Source organism: Lepus europaeus, chromosome 14 (genome assembly GCF_033115175.1).
Source record: "Lepus europaeus isolate LE1 chromosome 14, mLepTim1.pri, whole genome shotgun sequence".
NCBI lineage: Eukaryota > Metazoa > Chordata > Mammalia > Lagomorpha > Leporidae > Lepus > Lepus europaeus.
The window spans coordinates 68,884,830-68,903,863 of NC_084840.1; the positions used below are offsets into that span (position 1 = coordinate 68,884,830).

The 19,034-nt window shown below is 50.2% G+C and overlaps 1 protein-coding gene and 1 non-coding gene across 4 annotated transcripts in view; both read right to left on the reverse strand.

Moving 5' to 3' along the window:
• The window catches only part of CAMK1D (calcium/calmodulin dependent protein kinase ID), a 444,773-nt gene that overhangs the window by 337,574 nt on the left and 88,165 nt on the right, over positions 1 to 19,034 (reverse strand). The gene's annotated exons all lie outside the window — the stretch shown is intronic.
• LOC133774056 (U6atac minor spliceosomal RNA) lies at positions 14,179 to 14,301 on the reverse strand. Its single transcript, XR_009868033.1, has one exon. It is a non-coding gene; the product is annotated as a U6atac minor spliceosomal RNA (small nuclear RNA).

Consider the following 19,034-nt stretch of genomic DNA (forward strand, 5'->3'; position numbering starts at 1 on the left):
GAGAAAACACCACACAGAGCAGCGCAAGGACCTTGCCTTCAGCGGCTCCTGGCCACCTCACTGTGCCCAACACACAATCTCTCCCCAGGGGCTGGAAACTGGCAACATCAAAGAAAGAGCCTCCAAAGAAGGAGGCGGATGAGACTTCTGTAGGGTCCACCGAGGAGGACTGCGTGTCTGCTCACTCCTCCAGCCGGCCCTCTTCCACCCCCTCCCCAGGCCAGTTCTCCCAGGGCCACTGCATGACCCATGCTAGAAACCTCAAGAACAGCGACAGAAAGCCAGGAACTGGGCTGAGCTCCGCAAGCCGCCCCCTGGAAGATGTTTTCCATCTGGGAGCCAGGGGGGACGTCATCATTTCCCCTGCACAGTGCCCCCCCCCTCCCCACAGAATGAGCTCATCCTCCCCCGAGCTAATTTCCCTGCCTGGCTTCCACCACCTCCTGGAAGCCCAAGCAGGCCCGGCTGCCAGCAGCTCCCTGATGTGCCTGGCATTTCCAAGAACTACAGCTTTCTCCTATCATCACGTGCGGGATAATGGCAGGTCTCTGTTGCCGATCCTTGCCTTAGGTAGCACAGAAGTCCTTCATGAATGCTACCAACTTCCCGTATTATCCCAGGAGCTCCTTTAATTGGCCTCTCCACCTCCTCATGCACAGCTCCTGTATTCCCTCTAGCTGGAGGTGACACACAGAAGGAGACGGTGCTGGCACACTGCTGGCTACAGACAGGACTCGGGAGGGGACAGGTGCAAGAAAGCACGGCAGGGGCCGGACACAGGGAGAAGTGGGTGCCTTGGTGGGGGAAGCCAGAGCTCAGAACCCAGCTGGCACAACACTTACCTCTTCCTTATTCACAAAAGGGGAAGACACGTGGATGAGCAGAGAGCTGGCACTGGGAATGCCCACCTGGGCCTGCAGGTCTGGGGTCTGTGGCTGTGCATGCCACCCTGGCACTGGCACAGAGCCACAGAGTACCAGCTGTGAAATCAGCTTCTTAAAGAAATAAAAAGTAGGGGCCGGCACTGTGGCGTAGCGGGGTAAGCAGCTGCCTGCAGCACAGGCATCCCATATGGGCACTGGTTCAAGTCCTGGCTGCTCCACTTCTGATTCAGCTTCCTGCTAGTGTGCCTGGGAAAGCAGTAGAAGATGGCTCAAGTGCTTGGGTCCCTGCACCCACATAGGAGACCCAAAAGAAGCTCCTGGCTCCTGGCTTCAGCCTGGCCGATCCCTGGTAGTTGCGGCATTTGGGGAGTGAACCAGCGGATGGAAGGCTCCTATCTCTCTGCCTCTGCCTCTTTCCCTCTCTGTAACCCCACCTTTCAAATAAATAAATAAAAATAAATTTAACCAAAAAGAAAAAAAGAAGCAAAAGAAAGCCTGAGACCAAAGGATGAACCCTCCACAAAGACAGACTGGAATTTCCAATGGCTGGGATCGGCCGGGGGCGGGGGGGGGGGGTTCCACCCAGCTACACACACACACACACCAGAAGGCGGGTGAGCAGAGAGCAGTTCGCGAACAGCAGGCAGGAGCAAGCTACTCCAGCTGCATACAGAAGGGTCCCGTGAGTGAGACAGGCACAGGAAGCGAAGGTCGAGACCTGCTCTGACCGCATTGCTCCCTGTGTATACTCGGTGTGCAGAGACCCGGACAGGAGAGCCTAACGGAACGTCCTGGACCACAGCAGGAACAGACGTCACTTCTCTGGGCTCCTTCCACCTTGGGTAATAGGAAGCAGGACACTCCGGCACTGTCACCGCAGCCCACGAGTGAGGTCAGGGGTCCCAAATGAGCCTTCCCTCCTGCACTCGACCCCCGGGAGCTGCCAACCAACTGGATTTCAGGTGCACAGCAGTTGCAGCCACAGGCTGTGGATCATGCGTGCCCAGCATGCATGCAAATGTGTGTGGCATACGCACTCACAGATGGAAAAACCCATGAGCACCAAGAACAAGTCCCCAGACGGCCTCCCTTCCTTTTCCCTTTTCTCTGCTTTGAACACGGTAGCTGCCAAGACAAAAGGATTCATGGTTTCAGAAAAGAGGGGAACAAATAATCTAGTGTTTACAACTTTGTTTCCTGGAGCCCCTGGAAAAGAGAGAAAGGAGCTAGTGCGATTTCTTTAGCAGGAAGGCGGTGGTTAGCTCCATGTAGCTATGGCTGGTTACAGAATGAGTGGGGGATGCAGGTGACCTGACCCCGAGACCCCGCTCAGAATCTGACTTGGCAGAAATGCCTGCTTGCCTTTGACTCCTCCCCCTCCCCCCTCTCACCATCATGCTACTGGGGCTCCCCATCAGCTCCCAGGGAGGGGTGGGGCAAGAGGGGTGAAGAAAGGAGAGGAGGAGCGGGGGCAGCTCTGTGGTGAGGGTTCACATCCCTCTTTTCAGAGAGCTGCTAAGAGGATTAAAGAGCTAATTGTCGCCTCCAAGCTCTTCAGCTATAAGATGCTCTATAAATACCAGTGACCACCCCCACAAGGGAAAACACATTTCATTACAGAGGAGGGAAAGGCTGCATCAGCCTGTGGGGGAAGATGGGAGGCATCCCACCATCACACGGGATGGATGGAGTCCCCCGCTGAGGTCACTTGAGAGAATTGGGAGTGACCCAGCTCCGACTGCTGACCTGAGCTCCCTGGACTGCTTATGTCTGATACACCTGTGTGTTTTCCCACCTTGTGCATTTAAGCACTGACTGCCCGGGGGTATAGCCTCCTGGTTAGTAAGTGCATGGGCCCTGGAGCTGACTGCCTGGTGGGCATCTTGGCTATGCCCACGCCAGCTGCATGACATTGAGCAAGTCAGTGACACTCCAAGCTCCTCCCCATCACAATGACGACCACGCCCACCTCATGAGGTCACCATGAGGATTCAACAACTTCATCTGTCTGAAGGCCCCTTGTCGGACGCTTGGCAGGTGCTGCAGATTGGCTTGGTGGCTATGAAACATACAGGCCAAATGCATAGCTCTGTAGTACTTTTTTTTTCTTCTTCTTTTTTTTTTTTTTTTTTTGAGTATGTTAACTTAAGTGATTTTTGGTATCAAAATCCAAAGGAGGGAGGAAGGACCTGCTGGTCAGGGGTGGACTGAGTACTTGCCCAGGGCTCAGATATGTGTGGAAAACAGAAAGTAGGAGATAAGGACCTGGAATTTGGAGGCGAGCAGGGCCCCAGCAGTGAGAGGCAGTGCAGCGAAGAGCATCACGGAGCAGCTGCTGACACAGACTGGCGAGACAAAGCAGACCAGGTCTCAAGGCACAGCACATCGACTCAGTTCTGCCCAGACAACGCGCTCCTTGGCACTTTCTCCCACCCGTGCCCTTTGCCCTGGAACACCTGTGCCGCCAGGACCACAACTACGAGGGCAAAGAGCCATTGCCTGGGTCCCTCTGGGGCAGGTTCCTGAGCTGTACGGAAGGTAAAGAGCACAGCTGTGGGGCCAGGCGGGCCCAGGTGTGAGTCCCCACCTGCCCGTCAGCAGACACAGTGCAGCGCTTCTCAGAGTGGTCCCCACATGGGCAGCCACAGCGTCCGCTGGGAGCTTGACAGACACTCCATTTCTCAGCTCCTTGGGAGACCTCTGAATCACAAACTCTGGGAGTGGGGGACCCAGCAGTCTGTGTTGTCGCACCCCCTCCAGGGGCAAAGCCACTGGCTTCAAACGTGTTGCTTCCCCTGGGTTCCGCTCACCTTCATGAGGAACGTGGATTGTGTTTCCGGCTCCTGATTCCAGCCCCAGCCAAGCCGTGGCCACTGAGGGCATTTGGGCAGTGACTTGGTGGACGCTTCTAATCATTTAAATTTTTCTTTCTAAGTCACAGTTTCTTCATTTGCAGAGACAGCAACACTCCCCTTCTAAGGGGATTCTAAGAATTAAATGATACGGGGCCGGTGCTATGGCATAGTGGGTAAAGCCACTGCTTGCAATGATGCCATCCCATATGGGCACCGGTTCAAGCCCCAGCTGCTCCCCTTCCAATCCAGCTCTCTGCTATGGCCTGGGAAAGCAGTAGAAGACGGCTCAAGTCCTTGGGCCCCTGCACCCATGTGGGAGACCCGGAAGAAGCTCCTGGTTCCTGGCTTCAGATCAGCACAGCTCTGGCCATTGTGGTCAGTTGGGAAGTGAAACAGCGGATGCACAACCTCTCTCTCTCTCTCTCTCTCTCTCTCTCTCTGCCTCTCCTTCTGTCTCTGTGTAACTCTTTCAAATAAATAAATAAGTATTTGTTTAAATAAGTAGTAAATGACACATCAAACACTTGGTACAGTGCTAGGAGCACGCAATACACTGTAGCTACTTGTCATCATCATCATTTACGTCAATGGAACAGATTTGCAACACAGTAGGAGCTCAGAAACAGCTAGAAAGCTGGCATCCACAACAGCCCTGATTATCTGCAAAGCGGGATGAGAGAGTCCAGGAGAGGAGCCAAGAGGCCGGCGCACAGCATCGTACATCGCCCAAGGGCTCTGCAGCACACACTTCCCGGGGACTCCGGGCTCAGTAATCCATGGTACCTGCAAGCCAGGCTTCCAGCTCCACAGGGACTCGCACAGACTCTGAGTCCTAATGCATCTAGGGAGTTTGGAGCCCCAGAAAACGAAAGTGTCCCTAAAAATAAGGGTGAGATGCCTGCAAAGACGGGACCAGAGGCGTGCGGGGTAAATGGCCATGCATAGGGCACAATGGACAGCTGCCAGCCACTGCAGGGAAAACTGCTGGCGGGGATTTACAGGAAGAAAAAGTGGTACCACGGGACACAGGTACCCAGAACTCCAGCACTAAGGACAGAGCACACTGGAAGAATCCATTCCCCAAAACAGCTCCGGCAAGGGCCTTGATAAAGACATGTAGGGCCTTCCTCAAGGCCATAGGAAACATGTATTATGAAAAAACTAGGCATGTATTTCAAAAAAGTTTGCATCAACATAAACTTGTATTTTCATTCCGTTGTTCCACTTTTTTGAAGCGCCCCCCCCCCCATATCTGAGAGTGAACGCACTATGTTGTTCCCAACATGCATTCCTTTGATGCCGCGCTTTACTCCAATCCGAGCATTCCAGAACCTAAGGCAGAGAAGGTAGAGAGCGAGGCTTCCTGCTCAGATTGGGGGCCAGACAGCGGGGGGCTACTCAGAGCAGAGGTGCAGTGCCTAATCCTGAATTCAACTTCCAAGTCAGGCACAAAAATAGGTGGAAATGCTTACATCATTTAATACCAAGTTATTTCCCTACTGTTCACCTGTCACCTTTAAAAAACACCACAAGCCTCCGCTACAGATTCCCAAAATACAAAGTCCTGACATGACAGGAGGACTTTTTGTCAAGAAACACAACCACCTTCTCCAAATAAGAATCTAAATTCACACTAATTACACAGTATCTTCAGTTCATCTTCCAGCTCCATTCCATAGTCATGTTGTAATTATCTTTACCCTGCAGATCATGGGTAAGGAGGCCCTTCCCTGTTCCGGAGAAATAAATGCACGTCCTCTGGTCTCCCAGCACCCTCCCATTTGCCAACCAGCCTAGCTGACAGTCATCTGGTCACCCAAGCTAGAACTCTGACACTCACGCCAGGCTCCTCTCTCTCCTTCATGCATCATGGCCAAGTACAAACTCAGAAAGTCCCATAACTTCTGCTTCCTACCCTGCTCAAATCAGTACTACAGTCCCCAGGCCTCCCTCTCTCTTCAGCTCTTCAGCACACCATGGCCGTCACCTCCTGCTTAGAACACATCCACTGTGCTTCCAATTAAACACAAGAGGAGCTGCAGACCTAGTCCTAAAATGCAATCCAGAAATCCACTTCTAATATCAGATCCAGTGTGATTCACTGGACACGGCAGGAAAGGAAGGGGCAGGAGACGGTGATATCCACAGTTATGAACGACCTATACGAGAAGACTCCAAAACCCTCATGTAAAATGGAGTTGAAAGATAAATTTAGGGGACGGGTGCTGTGGCTCAGTGGGGTAAATAAGCCAATGCTTGCGACACCAGTAGCCTATATCAGAGTGCAGGTAGAGTCCTGGCCACTCTGCATCTGATCCAGCTTCCTACTAACCTGCCTCAGAAGTCCCTGGACCCCCTGCCACCCATAATGAAGACCCCAATGGAGTTCCTGGTTCCTGGCTTTAACCTGGCCCAGTCCTGGCTGTCATGGCTGTTTGGGGAGTGAACCAGCAGGTGGAAGCAATCGACGCAGTGCTGACCCCACCCCCTCCCCAAAGGGTAGGCTTAGCTCAGAGGAGAGGGCTAACTCCACGAGTGACATGTATGGGCCCGAATCCAGATGTTTTCCAAGTCTCCATGCAAACGGGAGAGGGACGGAGGAAGTGCCTGGTAACCTCGAATGCTGGATTTAGCTCAGGAGCCTGACAATGCTCAGTGGATTCTCTCTCCCTAAATAGAAGCTAGGCCATGCCCCCATGCCGAGGAGTTCCTGTAGGCTCAGCAGGCAGTGGGCTTCAAGGGTCCCGGAATGCAGCCAGCTCCCTGCTCTACACAGCACTGGCCCTCTCCTCCTCTGGCCCCAGGAGGAGTTCACTGAATTTCCACTGGCATTAATTACCCACTTTCCAGGGCGCGATGCTGTGTGGGCCGTGGAGGGCAGCTGAGATTTGGGACTGGGGAGAGGCTGCTAAATAATGAATAAAAAGCAGCACCACGGGTCCTCCAATGCCTCATTATGGGCTTGCCTGAATCCAATGAGAAAGGCATCCCCATGAAAGGAAAAGGTGACAAAGGACAATTCTCAAACCTTCCAGAAATTCCAGTGCAGAAGGCGGAGGAGTGTGGCCTGGGATTTGGGTGCAGCCTAGGCTTTGGGCCCCTGGAGCCTGAAAGACCTCCTCCAAGTTCCCAGCACATGGGCTGGAAGCTGAGTGGGGGGTGTGGGTGGGACGGGTCCTGGGCCAGACAACACAGGGGGAGCGTCCTCACTGGGGTGACAGCCCTTTCATTGCTCCCACCACATGCCCCCTGGGACAATCCCTCTGCCCTCACTGAGGTCTCTCCCAATCCACACTCACGTCTCCTCTGCTACCAAAGCCAACCTCATTTCAAGGACACCCAGAAAGTTCTGGTTCCACACTTTGGTCCTGGGAGCCCACCTGGTACCCACTTACCCCAATCACACTGTATCATTTTAAAATCACTTCCAAAAACATCTGAAAAAAAATCAGTGAGTTGCAGTGGGGTTAGAAAATGTGCTCCGAGCTATGACAACTCCTGTGACACGTTGCCTCATTCAGCAGCTGTTATTTGTCAGGGTCAGATGTGGCTCTCAATGAGCTTGTGAGCAGCCCTGTGTGGCTGCCATGGCGACCTTCCACTAACTCAGAAGGACTAAAGACACATTTCCCCCCACACATGGATCTTTCCCAAGGGGCAGGAGCCTAAAGGAGGGACAGCCTTCCCCAACATATTTAATGCTGGCTGGACTCATCGAAGCATTATCTCATCTCCTACATATAATATCAATACCCAAAATATAAAATTGATTCATTTCATTTCTGTATTTGAAAGGCAGACAGAGGAAGAGGGATAGACTTCATCCACTGGTTCACTCCCTAAATGCTCACAATAAGCCAGGGTTGGCCCAGGCTGAAGCCAAGAATCAGGAACTCCATTTGGGTCTCCCATGCAGATGGCAAGAGGCCAAGCACCTCAGCCATCAGTTGCTGTCTCCCCGGGGTCAGGCCAGTGGGGTGAGAGGGACACATCAGCAGGAAGCTGGATCAGAAGTGGAGACAGAACTCAATCCCAGGCACTGATATGGGATGCAGACACCCCAAGTGGCAACTTAACCTGCTGTACCCCAACACCCACCTTCAACCTTTATTTTCTAAATGAAGAAAATGATGCGCTCTCTCTCAAATACCTGCAATTGTTGGTTACTCCAACACTGCTAGCCTAAAATTATTTCAGCTTTCTCCTGGCTCTCTCCTATGTGCCACCGAAAGGTAGCCAAGTTGTTAAAAACAAGAGTAGACATCATCAGTCACAGAGAAGAAGCGTAAATCCAGCTCCAGTTCTCAATGGTGACCTTGCCTTTGGCCTCCCTGAAGCGCTCCCTCTCTTACCTAATACGGGAGTAACACCACACTGAGGTACCCAACGCAATAACCCGGATAAAACACACAGCCATTGCTCAAATGCATCACCTCACTGAAGCGTGTTCAATGTTCTTTTTTTTTAAAGTAAGATTGACTTGGCAGAAATAACAACGAACAATCAAAGTAAATTTTTTTGATTATTGGGGGATCTTCATTATCTGCAAAACTCCCCACACTCATGGATAACTGAGGGTTGTCTAGAACCAGTGACTGTTACAGAATTGCCAAGATGAGCTGGGTATTTTTTTAGTTGTCATTATCTGAGTTGGCAAAGAAGAAATGCTAACCTCACTGTATTATCCCTCAACTAGAAGAAATTCACTGCTAAACCTTGGCACATAGCTGAAATTCACGGAACTCCCGAAGACTTGATGGGTGGTGGATAGACCCTAGTCCTCGCCTCCCTTCCCACTGGATTTCCACCTGGTGGCTCTAAATGCAGACACAGAATTCGTGATAGAATATTTTCTGCCTGGGGGCCAGAATGGTGACTGGGTATAGGTGTGCTGTTGAATCTAACGCTCTTGAGACAACCGCCTTAGGAACCATATGTAAAAATTCAAGAAACACCAAATACAACGATTTGTAATTGGGAGGATTGTGACCCCTTTTCTGCCTTGTTTGATAACAGCCACTAACGCTAAGTTCTCAGATCGCAGTTCCTGCGTCAGGGGTTGAAGCCACAAGCCCCAGCGGTCTCCCTGGAGCCCTGGTCTGGGAAGCACCTGCAGCTGCTGGGGTTCGTTTGTTCCCTCCCCTCTGAGTGGTGGGGGAAGGCTGAGGAGCCACCAAGGGTGGGGGAAGAGATCTACAGAACACCAGCTGCCAAGACCCGGGCTGAGTGTTGGCTCACACCATGTCTTCCTTGGTTGAATAGTCATTGAACAGCCATGGGAAGAAGGGGGAACAAAACAGCCGGGGACTTAGATTACTGCTGTGAGATACAGGATCACCAGTTTCTCAGGCCCCAGCCAAGCATTTCCGTCACCTTCTTCAAGTTGCCAGTCCCAGGAGAGGAAAGAGCTCCAGGAAAGCGGCAGTGACAACACAGCAGCAGCCACACAGGTGAGAAAACAAGCAGATGCCGACGGCCACAGAGTACATAGGCCTAACTGTTGAAAAAAAACTTTTGAAATATGAAGAACCAAGCTAGTAACTACTCTACACCACCCAGGCACTCAACACATGAGGCCATCTCTGTATAAATGGGAAAAAGCTCTTAGAGCTTATTCTCGTTCCCCAACTACAATAGTCAGGACCTAAGTCTACTCTTCTCTGCCTTGGTCTCCAGACACGACGGCCAGCAGCTGTTTGCCTGGGAGGATTCTGCCCACAGATGCTTGTTCCCCAGTGTGGTAGCCCTTCCTTCTCCCCGACCCAATCCAAATGTGCCTCGTCTATGCTGTTCTCTCCTGTGAGCCATGCTTCCAACACTGCTGCACCCAATGTGGCCTCCACTGCCTTCCCTGGGCAGAAATAAGAGCTCCAGGGCCAGCGCTGTGGTGCAGTAGGTTAACCCTCCACCTGCGGTGCCAGAATCCCATATGGACACCAGTTCAAGTCCCAGCTGCTCCCCTTCCGATCCAGCTCTCTGCTGAGGCCTGGGAAAGCAGCAGAAGATGGCCCAAGTGCTTGGGCCCCTGAACCCATGCGGGAGACCTGGAAGAAGCTCCTGGCTCCTGGCTTCAGATGAGCTCAGCTCCAGCCACTGCTGTCATTTGGGGAGTGAACCATCAGATGGAGTACTTTTCTCTCTGTCTCTCCCTCTCCCTCTCTATAACTCTACCTCTCAAATAAATAAAAACTTTTAAGAAATTAAAAAAAAAAAAAAAAAGAAACAAGCACTCCGGACTTAACCCAGCCCGCTGAGCCAGTGACATGGGGACTCAAACCCTTCTGGTGCTGAACAGCCTGTACCACCCAAGGCAGCACGATGACCAGTGCTTCTTCAACGTAGCTGCCATTGTCATCACATTTTACACCAATTCAACCGGCCCGCCTTGAGACTCACCAACACAGGCAAATGCTAACAAGCACTTACGAGAAGGGAGGAAAAAAACCCTATGGTCCAGAAATAGAAACTGTCCATTCAGTACAATATGCCCATAAAGACTCCTAATGGTCCACACAGACGGCAGGACTGGGGCTCGGACAGAACACTAAACCCACCGTGAACACACACGCGCCTGTTTGCACTGCCTCTCGGAGTGAGGGATCTTGCTGGGGCAGAGGCAGCGCCAGCAGGGAACACTGTGCTGAGGTGGATTCCAGAAAATGGGGTTCCCCGTGTATTTAGAAAGCAGGGAACAGCTCCCAGGAAAAGGAGCCTTTGGTCTCCGTGATGAGTAACGAACTTCTCCCTCCCGGGAGGGGCGGTAAAACCCCACGGCCTCTGCTCCACGCAGGGAAGATACAGTCGCAGAGGAAGAACTGTGGTTATAAGAACTGAAGCGCCTTCAGGCCGTTACACGCCTTTTGGGGCTCCTCGCTGGGACAGTGCCTCCTCGCTAAGCCGCGACCCCATGGATGAGCCCGCCTCTGCTGTGTTTCCACTGTCCTTTCTTACCCTTGCTGCTTGCCGCACTCCCCCTCTGCAAAAGGGAATTCAGAACAAAAGCCAACAGCACCAACCCAGAACCCCCTCACAGCAGCCAGGCCCCTGCTACGTCCTCAAGTGCAGCTGCTGCAAGCGAATGGAGCGCTTCTTTGCAAGGCTGCCTCCCTCTGTAACCGACGGCGAACTACACATGCACGGTACCAGCATGGAGGTCCAGCTCTAACTCCCGCAGCCAGGCCCCGCAATGGTGCCCGACACTCCTACGAGGCCCATGAAGGAAGCAGAGTGGAAAGAGCCTGTGCAGCCACTGCCCACCCTTTTTCCTTGTCTGCCAGGAAAGATCACACCTTCCCAAGACCACCCTGAGATCAGAGAGAACAAACCGAACAAAGTTCTCAAACAGCAGCCCTCAAAGATGCCCAAAGTCCCTTAGGCCAACTGAGGCCTGGACACACCACCACAAGCTTGCATTATCACCGTTTTTGCACATTTCCTAGGATATCAGTGAATTCTGGGGACTCCTGGAACATCTCCTTACTATGTTGTAGGACAGAGTTTACTGTGATTATGAAATACAAACCTGCATAACTCTTTTTTTATTTGAGAGGCAGAGTTATAGACAGAGAGAGGGAGAGAGAGGAGTCTTCCATCCGCTGGTTCACTCCCCAGATGACTGCAACAGCCCAAGCTGGGCTGAATTGAAGCCAGGAGCCAGGAGCTTCCTCTGGATCTCCCACACAGGCGTAGCAGCCCAATCACTTGGGTCATCCTCTGCTGTTTCCCCAGGCATATTAGCAGGGAGCTGGATAGGAGGAGGAGCAGTCAGGACATGAACCAGCACCACTATGGGATGCCAGCACAGCAGGTAGAGGCTTAGCCCACTATACCACAGCACCTGCCCCAGCTGCTTCTTTTTTTTTTTTTTTATACTTAAAACATGATTTTGCACCGTGGCTCACTTGGTTAATCCTCTGCTTGTGGCACCGGCATCCCACATGGGCGCTGGGTTCTAGTCCCGGTTGCTCCTCTTCCAGGCCAGCTCTCTGCTATGGCCCGGGAAGGCAGTGGAGGATGGCCCAAGTGCTTGGGCCCCTGCACCCGCATGGGAGACCAGGAAGAAGCACCTGTCTCCTGACTTCGGATCTGCGCAGCGCACCAGCCGCAACGCACCGGCCATAGCGGCCACTTGGGGGGGGTGAACCAACGGAAGGAAGACTTTTCTCTCTGTCTCTCTCTCTCACACTGCCTACAACTCTACCTGTCAAAAAAAAAAAAAAAAAAAAAAAGGAAGGGAAGGGAAGGGGAGGGGAGGGGAGGGGAGGGGAGGGGAGGGGAGGGGAAAAGAAAAAAGAAAAGAAAAGAAAAGAAAAGAAAAGAAAAGAAAAGAAAAGAAAAGAAAAGAAAAGAAAAGAAAAGAAAAGAAAAGAAAAGAAAAGAAAAGAAAAGAAAAGAAAAGAAAAGAAAAGAAAAGAAAAGAAAAGAAAAGATGATTTTGGTGTCTTCTTAACTACATCACACATCTAGGACTGGCTCTGTATCAGACAGAGCTCACTTGGATTGATTGTCTGCAAAACCCTGGTCTCCCAGGTCTGACTGCCCAGCCTGTGCTGTGTCTCCTTCACTCTCTGAGTCAAACCTGCTGGGGCTGCAGACCTGGACCTGCACGATGCACCTGGCTTCTCTCTGTGGCTCTGACCTGGGTCTCCCTCTCTCTTGAGTTTCACCATAATTTCACTGAACTGAAAACCACAGAGCAAAAAATTCTCTTTTAAAAGTTTCATCACAGAAATGCTTTAAAATAACCATATTAATCCTGCACCTGACTCAAACTATGAAGATGAAATCTACTGATAAAAGACCAGAAAAAGAACAAATGAATACACACAAGAGAAATATGCTTCCAGTATCTCCATGTGACCTTCAGGGAACACTGCCATGCGGACACAAGGAATTGAACGAGGGCCCGCGGCTGATCCTATGTGCACAGCATTGTTCGCAAAGGCAACACCAATAAATAGGCCAAGCTTATCAGCAATTAACTCCTGCTCCTGACCTCAGCATGGACTCCTCTCTCCCTCCTCCGCTCTCTAGCCTTCAGCCACCCGAACCTCCTCTTCCTCACCCATCACCTGTTTGTCCCTTACAGAATACTATCTCCACCAAGGCATAGACTTCCACCTTTCCCTTGGTGGCTGTATCCTCAGGACCTAATACGGCATCTGGCACAGGGTGAGGAGGATCAGCAGGCAACTGGTGAGTGAATGACTGAATGGCTGAATGACCGAATGGCTGAATGACTTAGCTTCTGAGAGAAGAAGTGGAAGAGGTGGCCTCAGCCCTTCACTGTGCACCCAGTCATCCTGGCTTTCCACCGCGGGCTCTTCGTCAAGTTCAATGCCGAGGGCCTGTCCTGATGGAGCCCTGTGTGTTGATCCACTGCCTTTTCCATGATTTCAAAGTCAGTACGGGGAGGGCATGTGGCAGAGCAGTTTTGGAGTGCCTGGGTTGGAACCCCAGCTCCCGGAATTCTTGCTTCGTGTTTCTGCCCACCCTGGGAGTACTGGGGAATGCACACTGAGTTCTGGGCTCCAGGCTTCAGCCCCAGCTGTCGCGGGTATTTGAGGAGTGAACCAGAGGATGGAAGAGCTCTCTGCTCTTCCATGAATGCATAAACAAGTGTTTTAAGCAACACAATATAAAAAGATCCGTGCAAAGGGTCATGGCTACACCCATTCACAATAACTGCCTTCCCTCTGCCAACTGCAGACACTCTCGTTCGTGCCGTATTTATCTTTCCAGTGTTTCCTAATGCAAACACAAGTGAACTCACACATGTATTTTCATGTCTCCATCTTTCTTACACAAAGGGTGGCATATTCTCAACACCATCCATCCTTCCCTTTGCCCCCTCAGCCATGTACCTGGAGATCTTTCCGCCTTGCCACACAGATCTCCATGGTCCTCTTCCCCCAGCCATGCAGCATCCTGCTGCAGACAGACACATCATCCGCTTAACTACTCTCCCACTGACTGGTGCTCACTGGGTAGCTCCCGACACTGGGTGCCACACACTACGCTTCAACGATAACCCTGTACAAAGGTCATTTTGTCACTCATATGAACACAAAAGAGGACTGCTGGGTCAAAGAAAGGACCAGTGTGTCTGCAGGGCTGGGTCACATGCACAGTTGCTCAACACTATTGCTAGGGGGCCAGGAAGGATAAGGAAAGGTTGATTGATGGGTGCCAAGTTATCGTTACATGGGAGAAAGAAGTTCTGGGGTTCTGTCGCACATCGGGATGAGTACAGATAACAATAATGTACTGTATTTTCTTTCGAAAGCTAAAAGAAAGGATTCTGAATGCATTCACCATGAAGAAATGACAAATGTTGGAGGAGATAGATTTACCTACCCTGATTTGAACATTACAGTCTATATACATGCATTAAAACAGCTCATCGTATCCCATATATTTACATGATTTTTTTATCAGTTACAAATTTCAAATGCCATAAAGAAATAGTGATTCCTTAAATGCACATGTGTGGTATACATCCTAGAATTTATTCCATTCTCCTCAAAGAAACTGCTAACCTATTTCTCTATTTTCATAAACACAGATTCCTTTGAAATTTTAATATCACAACATTCCCCGATGGTGGTCTGAGTTCAGCTTCCCTATTCTATTTGCATCCATCAGTTTTCTTAGGATAAAAAATTTCCCCTCCAGCAACCTATCAGAGGAAAACCACCTAGAAACCTATAAATATTGGAGGAATTAAACTTTTATAAAAGTAGGAAATATTCTAAATCAGCAGCGATTTTTTTACCACAATCCACAAATTGACATGGAGATAAATACATAATGAATATTTTAAAACCATCCTCATTGCAACTCAAGGGATCCCCAAAAGCAGTTTCTATTCTCAGAGTGGTAATTCATGACTTTTCCACAGTGAGCATCCATAATTAGGAAAATGATGCCTCCTTGCAGAATTAACAGAGAGGTTCTCTCCCACCCTTTCTGGAGAAGGCACAAGGAAAAAAGACACGTGCACGTGAGAACCTCCACTTTTAGGAAGCCACTCTCTGCCTCTGCATAGCGATCTCAGCCAGGAAGCATGGGAGCAACGGGCTGCTTTCACACCAAACTGGATTTGCTAAATGCAGGTCATACGAGACCAAACTCATGTTTCTGTTTGGTACGCTTTGGCACCACACGTTCACTTTCCCTTAAGCTCATATGACATGGGCAGCCTGATATTCCCCATGTGCTGGTTAATGTAAGCTTCAAATCTCAAATCCAGGGGCTCGGGAACACTTAATGACCTTAATAACACACACTCCATACACCAAAGACATGTATCACAATGTTTTAGTTACTGTATCTTAACAGCCCCAAACTGGAAACAACCAAATGTTCATCAACTATAAAAAGGATACTTAAACTTTCTCTTTTTTATTTTTTTTCCAATATTTTATTTATTTGAAAGGCAGAGTTAGAGAGAGAGAGAAAGAGAAGAGAGAGACAGATCTTCCATCCACTGATTCATTCCCCATATGGTCACAACAGCCAGGGCTGGGCCAAACTGAAGCCAGGAGCCAGGAGCTCCATCTGGATCTCCAACATGGGCGGCAGGAGCCCAAGCACTTGGGCTATCTTCCACTGCTTTTCCCAGGCCATCAGCAGGGAGCTGGATCGGAAGCGGGGCAGTCAGGACACAAACCAGCACCCAAATGAGATGCCAGCATTGAAGGCAGCAGCTTTACCTGCTACGCCACAATGCCAATCTCCTCTGTTTTTATTTTTTTATTTTTTATTTTTGTAAAGATTCACCTGCTTTGAAAGAGTTACACAGAGAGAAAAAGATTTTGTATCCACTGTTTCAGTTCCCAAGTGGCCACCAAGACCGGGAATGGACCAGGCCAAATCCAGTAGCCAAGGGCTTCTAAATCTCCCACGTGAGTGGCAGGGGCCCAGGGACTCAGCCACATTCTTCTGCTTTCCCAGGTGCATTGCCAGGGAGCTCAATCAGAAGTGAAGCAGCCAGGATTTTAACAGAACCAGCACCCATACGGATATTGGCGTTACCACATGGCAAAGCCCCTAAACCTCTTCATGTAACAGACAACTCCATAGCGATAAGAAAAAATGAATGCTTGTGTATAACACAGATAAATCTAAGAAAAAAAAAAGAGTCTGACTCCATTTGTGTGGAATTTAAGGCAGATTATTTGAGATTTGTGAACTTTATCAGGTATTTGTAGATTCATGTTGATGGCACGATTGTTCACAATAACTAAAAAGCAGAAGCACCCCAAATATCCATTGACACATCAATGGATAAACAAAACACAGAACAGATACACAAGAGAATACTATGCAGCCATTAAATTGGAAGGAAATTCTTATACCTGGTACAACACAGATGAATCTTGAGGATATTATGCTAAGCAAAATAAGCCGGAGACAAAAGTACAAATATTGGAGCTGGTGTTGTGGCATAGCAGGAAAAGCCACTGCCTGCAATGCTGGCAATCCCATAAGGGCAACAGTTCGAGTCCTGGGTGCTCCTCTTCTGATCCAACTCCCTGCGAATGGCCTGGGAAAAGCAGCAGAAGATAGGTCTAGTACTTGGGCCCCTGCATCCATGTGGGAGACCTGGAAGAAGCTCCTGGACCAGCTCCAGCCATTATGGCTACCTGAGGAGTGAACCAGCAGATATCTCTCACTATCTCTCCCTGTCTCTCCCTCTCCCTCTGTAACTTTCAGATAAATGATAAATCTTTAACAAAAAGGGACAGCTATTGTGTTACTTCACTTAGATGAGGCCCCTAGAGCAGTCAGCTTCACAGAGATGAAAGCAGAGTGGTGGCTGCCCAGGACTAACGAGAAAACAGGGAGTTATTGTTCAATGGCAAGAGTTTCAATTCGGGAAGATGAAAACATTCTGCCGATGGATGGTGGCAATGGCTGTCCAACAGGCAAGCACACTTAGTGCCACTCCATTTCAAACAGTTTAAAAGGTAAACCTGGTGTTACATAGATCTCATTAGAGTCGTTTTCAAATGGCCAGTAAAGAAAATGTAATGCTCTCTTCTGCTCCATTCATTTCAACAAAAATCACTGCTGGGCTCCACGCTCTGCTCTCAGAACACACCTGAAAACAAAGAGCAGTTTCTATGCTAAGGGACTGACCAGCACCATCCACCTAACACAGCTGTTCCACGAGGTAAGGTAGGGCTCTCCTCCTTCCACACTCACCCCTGTGTCTTCCCTGGACCAACTCGCTTGCCCAGCCCTTTCTCTCCATGAGGGGCCACCAGCCCCACCACAGGACAAGAGCAGGATGCCAGGCAAACGCTGTCAAGTCCCCCACATCAACACGGCCCTACTGCCCAGAGTCCAGGGACAGAGGCACCCTCCAGAGGAGCCCAGAATTCCTCTGGGCAAGAAATCTCCCAGAAGCCTGAGCTCCTCACCCCACTTCCTCTCCAGGCTCACCTCTAACACACATAAACACACACATCCTCAAGTCTCCGCCCACACACAAGTGACTGATACATTCATTCATTCAACCAACACTCAGGGTTTGGGAGAAGTTTTGAAGATAGAGTCTTTTAAACGATATACCCACAGGGCAGGCATTGGTGGTTAAGATGCCACTAGAGTTCCAGCATCCCACATTGTACTGGCTGGGCTTGAGTCCTCACTCTGCTTCCAAAATAGGTTCCTGCTAATGGCACAACATAGCAGACAGCAGGTGTGGGCTCAAGTATTTGGGTCCCTGCACCAAGTACTTAGGTCCCTGCACCCAGACTGTGTTCCCAGCTCCTGGCTTCAGTCTGCAGCCATTTGGAAGTGAAGCAAGAGATGGAAAACTCTCTCTCCCTCTCTCTCGCTCTCACTCTCTCTCACTCCCAAATAAAAACAATTTTTTAAAGAACGATTTACCTGTTCAATGTGTGCCAATAAACTGAATTTTTTGACACTTGGTACGTATGGAGCACCACTATGATCAGAATGCATTTCTCTCATTCCTCTCAATGAGCTAGTCTATGAAGCTAAGAACAGGAAAGGAGCTGCCCTGGGAGAGGGGAGCCTCAGGTGTGCCATGGCACCGAGGCCTGGGGACAGCAGGCCTCAGGTGGCGGTAAGCGTGAATGAGGAGTGGTCGTCCACACTCCCAATGTCCCTGTCTTTATGTCTGAACCTTCCTGCTCCTGCTCCCGCCCATCCTCGCTAGGGCAAGGCGAGGGAGTTACCTGGCCAGCCAGGTGAGGCTGCAGCGGGAGTCCCAGGGAAGCCCAGAGGCTCGCTCTCTCTCCTTCGGACCAGGCAGTCAGGGTGAGATTCTGGCTGATTCTGAGCTTCCAGACTAGGAAACCCTTTACTGCCATACACCGTGGTTCTCCAATTTAAGCTTTTACAGGGAATAGCATCAGTATTTTGATGTCTGTCGGCCTCACTTCCCGACTGGTTCAGAGAATAAGTGGGAAAGAATGTGTTCTAATGGGCTGTTGGCACCGAGACTCCCCTAGCAAGTGGCCTGAGGCTAAACCGGGTGGGAAGACGAAGCCAGTTCTCAGTGCGGAAGCTGCGGGATGCAGAGAACAGGCTGGGGACAGCCTGGCCTGCAGCACCTGACACCTGCCAGGCACAGCGTGACTTTAAGCCCTTCTTTTACCCTGGAATGAGGAGTTTCCTTAGACGAGCCCAGAACTGAGGCTCCTTAAAGAAAACACCAGAGTCTCAATGAACAGAACGGAACGAAATCCAAAGGGCTGTCAAGGTCCCTGCAACACGAAGTAGCTTCATGAACATTTATGGAGACCACAAAATACAAGGCCCTGCACCTGCCGGGCCTCTCCTCTCTGACCCAAGCAGCAGACACCCTCAGCTTCCCCGTCTGCAAGACAAGCCCTGTCTGAGACCACCACGGACCTGTCCCCGGTGGGTTCCACTGAGCACATGACTCCCAAGTCTCATTTCATCTTGCCATTCAGCCATCGTTTATGTCTCTAAAGCTTGAAGAAATACGTGAACAAATCAGAGTAGCTTTTCCTAAAGGCATTACACATGAAACCCGAGCTTCCAGGAACCACAGAGATAACCGAGTTAGATCTACATTCTTATTTCTCTGAAGAAGCAACTGTGGTACTATAAATCTGGCATGTGATGCACCTGCAACTGGAGAAATCTGGACATGAACCAGATACTGGAAGCTACTAAAAACTGCCATTATTCCTGTTAATTGTGATATTACTTTGGTGATAAAGGAAAACTATCTCTTTTAAGATTTATTTATTTATTTGAAAGAGTTACACAGAGGGAGGAGAGGCAGAGAGAG